Genomic DNA, 17,899 nt, shown 5'->3' on the forward strand with positions numbered 1-17,899 from the left:
TAGTTGATGTTTGCTATCGTTCTGGAATTTCAATAAGGAAAGAGGTTGATATTGGGTTGTCTGGAGGGAACGATGGGGCCCTCAGATCCGCAGATGTATTACTTTATTCTTAGGATCGTGGTCGAGATGTTTGTGTAGATTTGACAGGATCTTCTCCTTTGACACAGTCAAGGCTTTCTGACTTTATTCCTAGATAAATTGTGGCTGATGCAGCTCATCGGAATCGGGTTAAGTATGAAGCTAGTTGTCAGGCAATTGGATATGCTTTCATTCCCTTCTCCTTTTCTTCGCTTGGGGAATTAGAGAAGAAGGTTGTTGTGTTGCTGAAGCGAGTTGAGAGGTTCTCCACGACGCAAGACATTGGAGCATGTGCTGCAGCACATATATTTACTAGTGTCGGCTTCGCTATAGCTAGAGGAGTGGGGGCCCAGATTGTATCTCAGCTTCCCACTAATTTATTGTAGGTTGTATGACTTTTATTTTTTAGATAATAATAATAATAATAATAATAATAATAATAACAATAATAATAATAATAATAATCATAATAATCTTTAACTAATTAGCTAATAAAAAAAATAACCATTGTTTCCTTAGCTTTTCTCTCTTACTCACAACTACTAGTGTCACAACTAAACATCATGCTAACCAGTTTCGATTTTTAGCTTGTTTAATCACATTGATAGCTATATGTGATGTTTCCTTACCAGTGAATTTCCATGTAACAGAGAGAAGATAATGAATCAAGAAGCTAAAAGGAAGTCTCAAAAGGAGAAACATAAGAGATAGAATGCTAGAGATCCATAAGGTTGCATATTTACATGACAAAGAAAATTACCAAGAATGCTTGCACTTGGAAAGTTAAAATTCCCTTGACGATGAGGCCAGGGGTTGTAAATATTACAAGTATTTTCTTTCAAAGTGCTTGTACTTTTAAAGTTAAAGCGGCATGAAGGTGGGTTATGAAAACCACATTCTTGCATAGACAACTTGATATGTCTATTTTATACAGTGATTAACCCCCGTCTCTTGGTCATAATTAGGATTATTTTTGGCTCTTTATATAGTGAATTATTGGAGCCACTACAAGCATTGGAGGATCATAACCGTTATTTATAGCCCAAGACCGGTTACAGTCGTCAAACCGGTGATTAAGGGCTCGACATAAAAGAAACTAAGGCAATGGACCGAAAATTCAAGACACAAAGAGGAAATACGAGTTTGGGCCAAGAATAGTGGCCCAAACGAAGTCCAAGGAGCTCGCTCGATCTCTGAGTGGCTCGACCTAAGGCACTCTTAGCCGGGCGAGTAAGAAGAAGAAGCATTCCTTCGCCCGAAGGCGCTCTCGACCGAGCGCAAGATGAAGCGTACCGTCCTCGTCAAAAAGGCGGACCTGGTCGGGCAAGATGGCGCCCGATCGGGCTGTTGTTTCTGAAGATGATTAGCGTTGTTTTTTTGTTTGTTTTAACTTAGGATTTGTGAGCTTAGCATAAATACGCTTTTGTTAAACGAGTTTAGGACAATTTCTTTAATTAATTTCTCAGATTTTAGTTTTAAGCTTTGAATTATTTCTCTTCTTTCTCTCTATACACTCTTGGCTTATGCAATTCAAAACTTCCCTTTACTTTCGTAATAATTTCTTCTCCTTTAATTTTCAGTTTTTAATTGCTTTGATTCATCATGTTTTGTTTAATTACTTTGCCTTAGTTTAGATTTTATTATGTGTGAGTAGTTTAATTTCTAGGGTTTCTGGGTATCCATAAACAGTACGAAGGGATAATTTATTGTTGTTGATTGTCAATGCTTGATTAATTGCCTATTGATTGATTTAATGTTATGCAATTAGATTAGGCCCAGTTTAATTGTATGAGTTGAGCAATATTGATTCAATATTTGAGAGATGAGAATTGATGGTTTAGGCTTAGTTCAATAGGCAGGTTAATTTATTAATGGTTAGATCAAGATTCGAGAGATGCGATTCAATACCGGTAGATTACTTTTGTGGTTGTAATACGTAGCGAAAGCCCATTATGATCTAATTAATTGATGCATTGACGATTAATTATTATGTTACCCTGGAATATTATTTATTGGTGAACCTATGCCTTAGGCCTTTATTTTATTGATTTTTCCCTACTTTTATTCTCCTCGTTTTAATTCCTTTTACAACAACAAATTGGTTACTTAATAATTTAGATTATTTTAACTAATTAGGAATAGAAAGACTTGTTTCCATGTGGATTTGACCCTACTTCCCTATCTACTTAAGTTAGAGGACTTAGGTAATTCTTTTGATCAGGAGATACGACTTCATCTCGTCAAAATATGGCGCAGTTGCCGGGGAAATGGTTTTATTTTTATTTCTAATTGTTTTTATAGTCTAGATTATTCCGCTTCGTTCTAGAGAACGTGAGTTCTTTGGGACAGTTCTCATATTTGTCGTCTAGTTCTTTGTTTATGCCCAGGTGTTCCAGATCAGGTTACATCCCATTCAGTCTTGAGATCGAGCGCTCTTTTCATAGACAAAAGAATCTATACAGGCAAATACTAGCAGGTTCTAGGAGTGATAATCCTAGGGATGCCCCATTGGATTCTAGTGAATCAAAACTTTCTTCAGACTCAGAACCAGAGGTAAATCCTCCTCGCAAGCTAAGTGATTTTTCGCAGCCGTCCTTGACGGATTTTCCACACCTTACTCCTACTCCAGATTTTTAAGGTGTACAATTCAAGATCAAACCCCAGTTTATCACTATGATTGGAAGAAAGAAATTTAGCGGAGCTAAGGGTGAAGATCCAAATCTTCATATTGCAACACCATTAGGCAAGCTAGGGTCACGCAAGACCAAATCAGGGAGATTTTTTTTTTCCCTTTTCTTTAAGTCGTAAAGCTAAATTATGGTATGATGGATTGAATAGAACTGCACTTGGTATTACTGACTGGGATATTCTTGCTTTGAATTTCTATAATAAATATTATCCTGCAGATTGGACAGCTTTATTAAGGAGTTCAATTCAAAACTTTGCCCAATAGCCAGATGAAGCCTTATGTGAGGCTTGGGATAGATTCAAGGATTTGCAGATTGAATGTCCCTACCATAAACTTGCACAGTGATAGTTAATCCAAGCCTTCTATAATGGGATTGGAAATTCAACCAAAACAATCTTAGATTCAGCAACTAATGGGAGATTTATGAATCTTAATGTGGATGTAGCAGGCCAAGTTATCGAAGAGATGGCAATTCACAATTCCCAATATGGGAATCCTAGAGGTTTTGCGAACAAAGAGAAACATAGTGTTGATTTGTATCCTTTGTGCAAGCTCAGTTATCCTCTATTTTTCAGAAAATTCATAATATTAGTACTGCTATTCCTACTATTCTAGCTAATGTTTCCACTGTTAATAATACTTCTTATGATGCTTTTTGTGAAAATTATGGAATTGTAGGTCATTGGGAACAAGATTGTAGGAGCCCTATAGAGCAAGTTAATGCCTTTCAAGCCTATAGACAAAATGAACCAGACTCCAATACTTATAATCCTAGCCTCCGTAATTATCCATATCTTTCCTACCGAAGCACCAATGTGCAAACCCTCCACCTCCACAACAACCACAACAACTAGCACCACAACAACCACAACAAAAATACTACCAACACCCCAACTCTAACCAGAATGCCCAACCAAAAACTCCACCTCTATCTACTGACCCTGCCTTGTCAGAAAATTCAAATGATGCTAGTAAGTATGCAAAAGAACATGCAGATTGAGTAGGGATGCTCAAATTGATTCGATCTTAGCTCATAACAAAATCATGGATAATCAAATTGCGTAGATTTCCTCTACTCTAAAAAATTGCCAGCAAGGAGCCCTGCCATCGCAGCCAGTACAATCTACAGATCAAGCTTTTGCAATTACCCAAAGGAGTGGTTCACACTATTATGGGCCTCCTATGCCTAGAGATGAAGAACTTGTTATAACAAAAATTGCTAATCCTGATTCCGTTATACCAAATGATGTTGATACTAGCCCTGCAAGGCCCCAAGATAGTACTAATATTTCTGACTACTCTTCGCAAGACACAACTTCAGAGAAGGTTGCAACTCAAGACAATAGTGGAGATGTACCAAAGCAGGCTATCAAACTTCTATTCCCTAATAGACACTTAAACAGTATGTTTGATAAGCTATTTGGTAAGTTCTTGGAGGTTGTGAAAAATTTACAGGTAACAGTTCCTTTCACAGAGTTAATTACACAAGTTCCTGCATATGCTAAATTTATGAAAGATATTTTGACTAGGAAGAGAGCCTTAAATGAGGTAAAGACAGTAGCTTTACAGAAGAATGACATGCTTTTTTTGCAAAATAAGTCTCCACCAAAATTAAAGGATCCTGATAGTTTTTCTATACCTTGTCATATTGGTAATTTCTTCATTGATAAAGCATTATGTGATTTTGGTGCGAGCGTTAGTGTTATGCCTTCGTCTGTGTGTTCTAAGCTTAATATGGGTGATTTAAAAGTTACCAATATTACTCTACAAATAGCCGACAGTTCTGTTACATAACCTTTAGGTGTTTTAGAGGATATTCCTATTATAGTAGGTAAATTTTATATACCTGTTGATTGTGTTATTCTTGATATGAAGGAAGATTTGCAAACTCCGATTATTTTGGATACACTATTCCTTCATACTGCAGGGGCAATAATAGATATAAAAAGTGGCAAACTTACACTATTAGTTGGGGATGATATATTATTTTTTATTTGACTAATCTCCCTAAAATCCCTATGTTAGAGGAAAAGTGTTTTAGTATTGATGTGGTTGATAATTATTCTAATAAGCCCCAAGCTCTTGTTTAAGATCCCTTGGAGGCGGTATCTTATCTTGCATCTTTTGCAAGAAATACCACTACGTAGAAAGATGAAGTAGATGCAATAGAAAGAGCTCTAAATTGTGAAGGGCTTGGCTATGAAAAGATGAGAGAGTGGAGAAAAATGAGCAAGTTGCGAGAATCGAGCCCGTAATGAGAGTCCCACTTGATCAAGTGACAATTGCTCAATTAAGTGAAAAACTAAGGTAATCTAAGGCTAAAGAGGTGTCCCTTGCAAGAAGTAGTGAAGAACTGCCAGTTTAAGCCATGGAGGATTCGCCCAACCGGGCGCGAGAGGAAGAAGAATTGTGCCCTCCAATTTGCCCGACCGGGCGCGAGAAGGGGTCCGTATACGAGAAAAGTCACCCGATCGGGCAAGATGGCACCCAACCGGGCACATGAAGGAGAAAAATCAAGGTCTAAAAATTTCCTAATCGGGCGCGAGGCCAGAAAATTTAATTCCGCCTAATCGCTCGACAGCCAAAAGGTCGCCCTACCGCGTGCGCTCCTCCTTCCCTCCTCCCCCCCCCCCCCCCCCCGATTTTTTTTTTCTCTTGTATTTTTATTTCTTTTTCTTTGCTTCTTCTTTTTATCTTTTTCCTCCATACCTAGTCTATCTCCGAGACCAGGTGATGCTTAGTCATGCTGGGCTAATTCCCGAGTCTATAAGGACATTGACTTGGTGGAGTTGGATTTAGGAATCTTTCTTCTTCTCTCTCTTTTTGTTTTGTTTTATTTGGTGTGTTTAGTATATTTTTTTCCTGCTTTCTAGTGTAGTTTTTCGCTTTGAAAAAACAAAAAAAAAAACAAAAAAAACAAAACAAAACAATACAAAATACGATCCAAGAATGATAAATCATGTTTCCTTGTGCCCCATACTTGAAAATTGTTTTGATTCTTGATATATGATGATGAATATTGTGGATAGTTTAGCTATGATTTGATTTTTGATTGCTTTGATGCCCTAACATGAGTCAATTTTGTTCAACTATTTGTGGATTCGGTGATTAATTAGTTGATTTGGTTAGGAATTGTGTGTTAGTTCCTGGTATGTCAATGAAGTTGAGTATTGTTTTGCAACTTTGAGTAATGTTTGTATGGCTCACTATGATGCACATTAAGGAGGACAAAGGCATTGTTATTTTAGGTGGCATTCAAAGAAATTAGTACATTTGTTCCCTTCTTGCTACCCATGTTATTGCCTTGACTTTTTGTTGTTTATTAGCCACATTACAAGCAATTTTTTCCCCATTGGTTACCAGTCCCAAGCTTCGCTTGGCAGAGCTATTAGTGAGTGAGGTCAAGGAGTTTGTGGTGTGCTTGATTTTTGCACAATTTAGGTGGTGTTGAGAAGTTGTTTGTTCTTCAATGTGGTTTATTTTTTATGATTTTGAGAGTTGAATTTACTTGGAAAAAAAAGAATTTCAAGGAAAAAAAAGAGAGAAAAAAGAAAAATAATTTGAATAATGTTCAAATGTTCTAAGAGAGGGTTCAAAAGAACAAGAAATATTGAGTTTCAATGAGAAAAAAATTGCAAGTGTTTGTTATTTCAACATTTTTTTGGTTTGCTCAAGTTCTTGATTATTTTATTCTTATGAGTGAATTTTTAAGAGTTGGGAGTTGTTGATTGAATTGGTAGTTTGGTGAACTTTTGGTTGAGTTGAGTAGTGTTGGAGATGGTTTATTTGGTCATTATCTCTTTTGACCTTGGTCTTGATTGTTACGATTTTGGATCCCTTAAGCATTGATTTTCTCTCACAGTTTCCCAAATATTTCCTGCCTTTTTCCCGAGCCTTACATTACAAGCTTTAAAGACCTCCCGACCTTTATGCATAGAGTTGTGCGAATGTGAAATTAGTTGCTTTACAATGCAAAGAATGATTTGGCATATTTTGAGTTGACTTTTAGGTTGAGTGCATGTTTTCTTAAACACACGATTGTGTAAGTTTGGGAGGGCATTTTTCACAATAAAGGGGTTGGATGGAGAGCGATCGGATACATTTTATATTCGCCACATGAAAGAGTGAAGAGTGCGTGAGAACTAGTATTAAATTTCAAATACACATGTGGTTTTCTCTATTTGACGATTGTTAGGGAGGATGAGTAGTTGGATGGATTTGACCGGTTCATTTTGATGCATATTTTTTGGAATTTCCTTGAATTGGTTATGTTTGGTTTTATTTGATTTTAGGGTGAAGTATGTTTCATTTGTTCATTGATTAGCTCTTTGCTTTGGGACAAACAAAGGTTTGGCTTGGGGGAGTTTGATATGTCTATTTTATGAAGTGATCTACCCCCGTCCCTTGGTCAAAATTAGGAGTATTTTTGGCTCTTTTGAGCCACTTTTATCACTAATATGTGTTTTTTAGTATTTTCGTAGTTTTGGTATTATTTTATAGAAAATTGCATATTTGGAGCATTTTCCCGGAATTATTGGAGCCACTACCAGCATTGGAGGATCATGACCATTTTTCATATCCCGAGACCGGTTAGAGTCATCAAACCGGTGATTAAGGGCTCGGCATAGAAGAAACCGAGGCAATGGACTGAATAGTCAAGACCCAAAGAGGAAATACGAGTTTGGGCCAAGAATAGTGGCCCAAACGAAGTCCAAGTGTTGCCCTAGGAGCTCGCCGATCCGAGAATGGCTTGCCCTAAGGTGCGCCATGTCGAGCGAGGTAGAAGAAGAAGCGTTCCTTCGCCCGAAGGCGAGCCCAACCGGGCGCGAGAAAAAGCGTCCTCGTTAAAAAGATGGGCCCGGCCGAGCAAGATGGCGCCAACCAGGCGCGTATATCTGAAGATAATTAGTGTTGTTTTTAGTTTGTTTTAACTTAGGATTTGTGAGCTTAGCATAAATACGCTTTTGTCAAGCGAGTTTAGGACGCTTTCTTTAATTAATTTCTTATGTTTTAGTTTTAAACTTTGAATTATTTCTTTTGTTTCTCTCTCTCTCTACAGACTTGGTTTATGCAATTTAATAATTTTGATTACTTTGGTAACAATTTCTTCTACTTTTATTTTAGTTACTTAATTGCTTTGATTCATCATTATGTTTTGTTTAATTGCTTTGCTTAGTTTAGATTTAATTATGTGTGAGTAGTTTTATTGCTAGGTTTTGTGGGGATCCATAAATAATATGATATGATAATTTATTATTGTTGATTGTCAATGCTTGATTAAATTCCAATTGATTGATTTAATGCTATGCAATTAGACTAGGCCTGGTTTAATTGTATGAGTTGAGCAATAATGATTTGAGATATGAGAATTGATGTTTAGGCTTAGTTTCAATAGGCAAATTAATTTATAAATGGTAAGGTCGAAATTCGAGAGATGTGATTTAATACCGGTAGATTATTTTTGTGATTGTAATACGTAGCGAAAGCCCTTCATGATGCATTGATGATTGATTATTCTGTTTTACCCTGGAATATTATGCCCTAGGCTTTTATTTTATTGGTTTCTCCCTACTTTTATTCTCCTTAGTTTAATTCCTTTCACAACAACAATTTGGTTACTTAATAATTTAGATTATTTTAATGAAGTAGGAATAGAAAGACTTGTTTCCCTATGGATTCGGCCCTACTTCTCTATCTACTTTAGTAAGAGGACTTAGGTAATTCTTTTGATAAGGAGATAAGACTTTATATTACTAGAGCTTGAGGAAGAAATCTACATGCAGCTACCGGATGGTTTTATTGTTGAGGGTAAGGATGACAATGTATGCTTGTTAAAAATGTATGCTTGTTAAAGAAGTCCTTGTATAGTTTCACACAATCACCTCAGCAATGGTATAAACGGTTAGACCAATGTATGTTGGGGCATGGTTTCTCTAAAAGTGATTATGATAGTTGTCTATACTTGAAGTTTTTCTTATATTCTATTTATCTTTTATTAATATGGTATGTTCTTTTTTTCCATCCTTCAGAGCTTCGATCAGCCATTATAGCTTAAACTAGATGTGAGAAGAAAATTAATTTATTCTACATTATACTTACACATAGACCGAATGATCGATGGTGAAATGGTAGGCCGTTGGGCTACCTCCCCCAATCGGTCAAACAAAATTTATACACTCAACTAACCCCTATACAAGTATAGTAGCACCAAAGGAATAGTGATTGAGAGTCTATTGTCTTGCGCTAAGCTATTCCGAAGTTGAAAGCGGGGTTGTAAGCTAGAACTAGAGCTAATGACACAAATGAACTTGTAGAAAATCAAAGGTGATAAACACTAGGGCTAGGATCCACATGCATTCGTAATGGAGATGGCTAATTGGGAGGTCAAATCAACTAAGTCAATCGATGTGAGGGAAAATCAATCATGCAACCAAAAGAGCATATCAAGCTATTCTCCTAGAGGTCTAACTAGCGTCAACTACGATAAACTCTAGCTAGGAAACATCACAAGACACCTCAATCGTGTAAATGCAAGCCACAAATCAATGGTCCGTATCAATGTGAACTTACAATGCAATCTAGTGCAACAATCAAAGTTGGCCAATCTTCAATTAATCACACACATGCACATGATTCATCAACCACGTTTAATCACATCATCAACTCCATTAATTATCCCCAATTAACACTAATCCATTACTCATACATGCTTCACCATTACCTTAGCAAGTAAACTACTCACTAATCATAGTAATAAAGATCAAAACACAACTAATCAACAATTTCATTATCAACATATTAGAAATCTAAAATCAATACAAAAATCAATGAAACTTCAATGAAACTTCAATCAAACATCAAACAATTAACAATCATATGAAAAACAAATGAAATCAACTAAAATCAAACTTATATTGAAATCAAAGATGAATAATCCTTACAAAACTTGATCAAAGATCAATTGCAATGAAGAAATCTTGAATCATCAACAATTCACCATGATATTCTCTCTCTTCAAACTAGAGTTTCTCTCTCTACAAAATATGATCAAAGCTCTAATTCTCTCTCTAAAAATCTATGAATGAAAATCTAATGAAAAGCTAATGAATTCTAATGCCTAAAAATAGAAGGAAACTACTCTATATACAGAGGAGAAGTCGGTTATGACGTCCAAAAATAGACCCACGCCGGTGCGGCCGCACATAGGGGAGAAGAGGAGGCGCACGAGCACAAACCCAGGGGGGTGTGCCCGCATGCGCCTCCTGTGCGGCCACACGTGCCACCTATGCGGCCGCACAGACCCCCTGTGCGCCCGCACCTAGGAGGGTCTTCCTTCCCCTTCTTCGACCTTGATCATCCTAGTGCACACAAATTGGTGATGGTGATGAACATCAAAGTAGGCAGCAAGTATATGGGCATTTTGGTGGGTTTGAGGCATATACGATGCCCCCACCGCATGCATGCATCGGTCTTGAAACTTGCCCTTCGAGTTCCTCTAGACTTGAAGCTCAAAATGCTAGCACAAGGCATCAAATGCAATGATAAATGTTGAAGGGAAGCTCGGAAATCTTTGGATGATCGATCATAACCTAAAAACAAATGAAAACAAACAAGTAATAGAGAAAAATAACGAATAAACAAGAAAATGCACAAAATAAAGAAACTAACTACGAAAAGCACAAAGTAAAGAAATAAAGAGCAAAACTAAGGAAAACTAAAGAAAAGAGCTACAAAATGAACTCATCCAAAAAGAGATCAAATGAGTGCCATAAATGTCACTCATCAAATTCCCCAAAGTTAAACTTTTACTCGTCCTCGAGCAAAACAATGCAAGAAAGAACAAGGATGAAAATTTTATTAAAAATGAAAAAGAAAGACTAGAGATAAGAATGTACACTAAGACTCACTTTCGTAGTAATCACAGTTGTTTTTAGCTACAACAAGCTCTTTAAACCCCAAAGTCACCTATGAGGACGAGTGAGGTCTCGTAAGGGTGTCCTAAGAGTTTGACCTATAACTCTCCACCAAACATCAAAGAGGCAAATCCATAAAAAGAAAGGGACCTCAATCTTACCTTTGGAGTCGACTCTCGCCGCCTCCTCTCATCCGGCTGCAGCACCACCTGCAGCCTTGAGTGGCTCCCCACTCTTCGATGCCTTAGAGGCATCCGGCTTTTTCTTGCCTTGTTTCTCTGAGCATTCACTCAGAGAAGCCATGGCTGCGGGGCCCTTTCCCCCGGTTGTAGGGCGGTCTTTTGCGGCAGAGCCGGAGACCGATAAGCTCTTCTTCCCGGCTTTGGCAGCCGGTTTTTGTAACTGCTCATCCCCAGGTCTTTTTAAGACCTTTATAACAGAGCGAGGAAGGAGGCCAGTAGAAGCCTGCAAAAACAAGTTGATTATTAGTCATCCGGAATCAAAAAGAACTTGAAGAAATTCAAGACAAAACAAAGATTATCTTACCCCGCCTTTTTTGGCCTCTTTAGCCTCAATTGCAGCCTTCTTGGCTAGCACCTGCTCCTTGCGGAGTTGTGCGGCAAACTTGGCCGGATCTTAGCCGGATCGACCATTCTCTTTGTTTCCTTTGCAGAAAAACAAGAAAAGTTATTGGAACAAGAAAAGATTCAAAAGCATTAAAGTATGAAAATGCAGACGGAAAACTGTCGGATGGGTGAGTGAATCTACCCTGTGGGAACATGGGACTCAACCCGTAGGCGGACAAGAATCTCTTGTCAGTGAAGAAATCCGGATGGGGGATCTAGTTTTTTGGAACAACTATGTGAGACCCATCCCCCAAGGGCTCAGTTGTTGTCTTGAAAAACTCCGGCTCCATGATCTGCTCCCGGGCTTTGGTAGATAGAGCCGGGCGCACACATTTTTGGCCCACCAAAGCTGGCTCCTTGTTGTAGCGTCGGAGTGTCCTATTCATCTTCAGAGAAGGGGAGGAGACCAAGTACCATTTGTCTTTCCAACCTCCCCACTTGGACACCTTGTCCAAAGTCATCAAGTATTCCGGGAGCGTGGAAATGGTATACCACGCCCCGTATCCGCTTGGGGCACTCTATAGGTAGTGCATATGGGCGAAGGCAGTGAAGCTGGGCTCAATATCCTGGAGGTCGCAGGCGGCAATATAGCTCAGGATATTGACCCAAGAGTTTGGGGTCAGTTGCCACACCCCCAAATCATACCCCTTCAAAAAAATTTCTGATGCCTCTGTGAAGGGGGAAGCAGAGGCCGGCTTCTATTACCGCCTCATAAAAGATAAAATAATTGTCTTTGTTGTCTATATCATCCCCCCAAGCCAGTACAGCATCAGCCGGCGGGACAAGGATATCCCAGTCCTTCCCAAATGGATGTTGTTGTTTGAAGGCCTCAAAGCCACTTTCCAGGAGAGAGATGTCTCCTGGCCGCATCCGGGTTTTTAGAGGATCTGGATTTATTATTTTCTTTGTTGTTTGGCGATAAGCCTCAGCAAGGTCCTCTTTGTCAGAGCCGGATCCCTCTGACCTCTCAGCAGCTTCGCCGGCTGAGTTATTTGGTTGCTCTGGGGAGGAGGCGGTTTCCTCACCGTCAACCCCTGATTCGTTGCTAGAAGAGGTGGAGGGGGCATCCTCCTCAGAATTGCTTTGCTCAGGACCCTTGTAGTCTTCCTCCCTTACTACATCATCTGCGGGCACTTCCCTAGTGCGCCGCCGTCTGGGCTTGATAGCCGTCTGTTTTACTCTTGCCATTGTGTCCTGTACAGACACAGAGAGGGAAGAAGCCGGAGATGAGCAAAGCACTCCTAAAACTCCAGACAATGCACCCCCGGTTCTAGACACAGCCGTCCCTGGTGACCGGCTGAGCGTCCTAGGCACTGCCGTGTGTGAAAAGGGATAATCCATTTTATTTTTGAAAAACTAATGAATACAGCCGGAAATGAATGTATACAGGCTAAAAGAAAAAGAAAAAAGGAGAAAACTGAAAGAAGGAAACGGATAGTTACCTTGCTTTAAGTTTAGAAAATCTGAAAACAACAAATAACTGGTGACCGAGTGGCTTTGAAAAGCACGCGGAGATCTTAAATTTGCAAAGAACGCAGCCGGGATCAGAGTACCTCTCTCTAAGAAAATCTCTTTCTCTCTCTAAAAAGTCAATTTGTGAAAATTTAAGAGGAGAGAAGGGGGGTAAATCCCTATTTATAGGGGGGTGAAACGGTGGAAATCCCCGTCACACCTCCGTAAAAGGACCGTTTTTACTGTTCACCTCTCATGGGTGGACATGTGTCACAGGCCTCACGTGGCCTGCCACCTGTGAGGGGCAAATGTTTAGGGTATTTTTACCCTAGACACTTGGGCCAATGAGGGGCTGCCACGTGTCAGAGGCTGGCAGGTCATCTCTGACCAATCTCCAGCTGAAACGTGGCCTCCCCAGATACTCCTTTAAAATTGCGGCCTTCAAAGGCCCAATTCCCCATAAAACCGCACTTTTGCGGCGCAGCCCAGCTGCCCTAGGTCAGATGACCTAAGGGAGGGCACATTTCCCCATGACTCTATAAATAGGGAGATATTCCCCCCTTTTGGGGGCATTCACAATCATTTATTACATCCATTTTCTCTCTCATCAGAGAACTCCTGAGCTTGGAATCCAAGCAGATCCCTACCTTAAATTTCGCACTTTTTATCTTTCTTCAAGTTACTAACTTGAGCGTTGGAGGCGGAGCACCACCCAACCGGTGTCTCCGTTGATTTTGCAGGTATAGAGCCAGCAGGACCAGTCTTCGAGTTGTAAATCTCCCAAGGGACAAAAACACCCAAAACAAAATAAGTTTTTTATACTTTTATTTTACGTATTGAAACACATACCTAAGAAACTATTTTTCTTATATATCTGGTTTCTTTGTTTAATCTAAAGATACCATACAAAAATTGTGGTCTCTTATTCTAAGAGATCATTAAGATACAAACCATACCTTTTAAGTTTGGTAAAAGATACAGATAAGGTACTAAAGTTTCCAAAGTTGCAATTGGAGTACTCAAACTGGTAAACCTAGTGATGGAAATGGGGCGGGTCAGATGTGGATGATGGTACCTCCATACCCATACCCGCCTAAAAAACTTATACCCATCCCCGCCCCACCATCCGTAGCGAGTACAATATTCACATCCAAACCCGTCTCACTGGGTACAAAATAGGATCCATCCATGCCCCATCACCCACTTGGATATCCATACCCGCCCCAAAATAATCCCAAACCAATTGTCATGATGCTCTATCGTATCACATTAATGAAAATTATATCAAATTAGGTTAAAAAATTAGGACTTTCACTATTCAAGCTTATTAGGTCTTAGGGGGTATCAAATTTTATAAATTCTAAACTCTTCTAAATAAAATATGGTGTGGGTATATGGCGGGGAGGATAAGGGGCGGGTCTACTCTAAAATCCATACCCGCCCCATCACCCATGGCGGGTACACATTATATACCCATTCCCGCTCCATCACCCACCAAACCTCCCTCCATCCCCGCCCCAATTGGCCTAGGCAGGGATGGGGCGGGTCTCCTATTTAACCCGACCCATTGCCACTCCCTAGGTAAACCCCCTTTTTTACTTTGTATAAACCGATAATACATTGCCAAAAAAAATGAAGGAAAATAAAGTCCTTAATTTCTCTCACTTACTATTACCCTTATTATATTTTTAGGTTTTTGTCACCATCTCCTTCATCATCAACTTCAATTCATCTCTCTTTAAAAAATTTAAAAATTCGCCTTCCCACTGTAGAACAACTTTCACCCCGTTGGCCACAGCACACTAGTTAGCTACTTCAGATCACCTCCTATCCACTGTCGATTCCTCTCTCTCTCTCTCTCTCTCTCTCTCTCACCGTTGCTCTCCACTCTCTATTTCTTAAATTGATAGACTCACCGTTGCTCTCCACTCTCTATTTCTTAAATTGATAGAAATGTGGTGATATTTTAGTAGTTAGGATGGGAATTTGAGGTGGGTTTGGCAGTCTTTATGTGAATTCCAGTTTGGGCCCATGATTAAGGCCGGCATTTAGGGAGAGAGAAGATAAAAAGGATCGGGTATGGAAGAAACTAATAATGGGGGAGAGAAAGGGGTTAGGGGTTAGGGGTGAGGGAAGGCCAGCATTGGGAGGTGCTTTGTTCGATGGTCAAAGGTGCCAGGACTGGTTTTTTTTTAAAAAAAAAAAAAAAAAAAAAACAAACAAACAAACAAACAAACAAAAACAAAAAAAAAAGAAGATGAGAAGTAAAAAGTAGTAAGCTTTGCTCTAATTGTTAAAATTAAGTTATATTATTGCATGAATTTTCATAGTTGTAAATATCTACATCCTAATGTAGGTATTACTACCTACACCCCCTCCCCACATACATTACACAGCCTATAAACCATAAAAATTTGTTTTTCACCTTTTCTCACTCCTCTTATAAATCAATTTCCCTATAATTTTACCAATGTTTTAAATTTCTCTCTCCTCATAATTTTACCCCTTTCTCTCTCTATTTTCTCACTCCTAAGCTATCAAAATCTGTTATATTTGTCTTACAAAAAAAAAAAATCAAACACTCTTAGATCTCTACCAAAATTTTGTATGTAAGAGAAAAAATTGCAAAAAGTTTCTACAAAAGAACGACTAACAATTAAATTGTAAGTTGATTTTGTTTATTTTTGATAAAAAAAAAAAGTAAACTAATAAATAAAAAAAAAGTATAAACCCTAAATTTTTGTTTGCCTTATTCTTCAATTACTTTCTCTAGATATATGAAATTCCAGTATTAGTTCAAGAATTCTTATAAATTTCATCATAACTATAATTTCTTATAATTTTTGTCATAAAAATGATTCCTTATAATTATAGTATAATGATGTTTGATATAATAATCCACTTTAAGTTGAATCAATTTGTGGTGTATTATAAGCTTATAAATTTACTGGACAAAAAAAATAAAACAAAAGAGAGTTTTATTGCCCTATTTTTCTGAATATGATCTATTTCGTATGATTATAGAAATATAAATTTAGCTCATATATGAATGTTTATTTTTATTTGAATAAATATTCATATATATACTAGTATATGTTCATGCACATATTAATAAACGCTCATTAGAATTGCGATAAAAGTCCTTATCTTCATTTTCTTCCTATATTTTCTATTGATCTAATAAGGAATATAAATATATTGTAAATTTTCATTTTAGGTGGAACATTGATCGTTTTAGATGGATTATATGTTCACTTATATTTAATTAATTTTGATACATGTTCATTCTCTTTACATTATATGTTCATTCTTATATTAAAAGATGTTCATTTGCAATCTAATTCAATATTTATTCTCATATATAAACAAGTTCAGTTGGATTTACACTAATTCATTCTTTCTCACATTAAAAGACATTTGTTTCAATTTAAATACTTGTTTGTTATCATATTGCAAAATGTTCAATTAATTAATATTTGTTCATACGCGTATTGAAAAATGTTTATTTAGATTTTGATATTACTTGTTCATTTTCATATTGAACTATGTTCATTATTTTATGGCAGTATGTTAAAAATATGTATTTTTAAATGTTTATGTTTTGTTTATAGTACGTGTGTTTTTATTGTTACTAACATATTTTCTTAAAATATTTTGATCTCTTATCACACAGGACAATCAATGAAATAAAAACAGTTGAAGACGATAATGTAAGTATTGATGTAAAAATATGTACCAAGGAAAACACAGAAACATCATAAGAGTACGTAGAAGGGTATCTATTACAAGGACGATGATTTTACAAACGTTTTATGCGTACCAAATGTATCAAATTAAAGGTGATGTTCACTTTATTTTGTAAGACACATATATGACAAGAGTGTGTTCTGTTCACCTTATTTTCCCTTATTTCGGGTTTAATAAGTTCAGTTAAGTTCAAATAAGTTCAGGGTTAATAAGTTCTAAATTAACGCTCTTTTCACCTTATTTCTATTTATTATATTTATATAGAGTTATTACTAATCAAGATTGCTTTTCACTTCTTTTTTTTTTTTGTAAACTTTTATGTGTTTTATTATTATTATTTCATTTAAGAATAAAGTAACATTTGCATAAAAAATATAATTAAAGTAACGTTATACTCATAAGTTATGGTAAGACTAAATAAATTTTGCTTAAATAAAAGTCAAGCAAATCAACAAGTTTATTATTTTTGTGAAAAAAAACAAAGGGAAATTAATGAGAATGAAAGTCAGATCAACAACAAAACCAAAGGAAAATTCTTACTATTTCTAAACTATAAAATAGTAGTGTTTTTGTAGGGAATATTTCAAGCATCAACTCCAAGCTTGAACCCCACTGTGATCATACACTTAAGTATGGTGGCGTTTAAAGGCAAAGAAAAGAGAGCAAAAGAGTCGCCAACAAGTTTTAGGAATTTATAAACCGTTCATGAGGTGAATGTTACACCCGTTAACGATCCATGAGATCGTCAACTCCAAAAGGTCTAGAACCAAATAGGGTTCGGGGATGAGGGTACGAATCCAATCTAACAAAGAAAGGACCCGCCCTATAAAATAGGTCTCTACTTTATTTTACTCGTATTCATGTACGCTTTTTGACTAACATGCAAACATTAGGTTAACCCCAAACCTGTTTAATCTATGTTGGTTGAATATTAATGCACAAATAAAACTATTATTGGCAATCACTTGAATTAAAATCATATTAGCCTAAATCAAATTATTAATTATCTTATTAAACATGATTTCAAGTACAAATTCCCTTAAAACATGCATAAAAGGCGTGATCAAGCAATAACAATAAAATATATCAAGCAACATAATAATAACCATAACAATTATAATCATGTTAATAATAAAGCATAACAATAATAGCAAGATCCTAGGCATGGTACTAACATGATTAATAAAAAATCCTAGCATGTCACTAACATGATATTAGAAAAGAGTAAAAGGCACCCTAAACATGCATGATACTAGAAAGCAATAAAAACATACTAATATGATACTAGAAAGCAATAAAAACATCCTAACATGATACTAGGAATTAAACAATATAAGCATGCTTTCTACATTGAAATAAAAAGGGAGTAAGCTAATTACTTACTTTGAAACCTC

The 17,899-nt window shown here is 37.1% G+C and overlaps 1 non-coding gene across 1 annotated transcript; it reads right to left on the minus strand.

Annotated features, from left to right (window-relative positions):
* Positions 1 to 2,991: 2,991 nt before the first annotated feature.
* LOC145618746 (small nucleolar RNA R71) lies at positions 2,992 to 3,102 on the minus strand. The gene has a single exon (XR_014108003.1). It is a non-coding gene; the product is annotated as a small nucleolar RNA R71 (small nucleolar RNA).
* Between the last annotated feature and the right edge of the window lie 14,797 nt (positions 3,103 to 17,899).

Source organism: Chenopodium album, chromosome 26 (assembly GCF_948465745.1).
Source record: "Chenopodium album chromosome 26, dcCheAlbu1.1, whole genome shotgun sequence".
NCBI lineage: Eukaryota > Viridiplantae > Streptophyta > Magnoliopsida > Caryophyllales > Amaranthaceae > Chenopodium > Chenopodium album.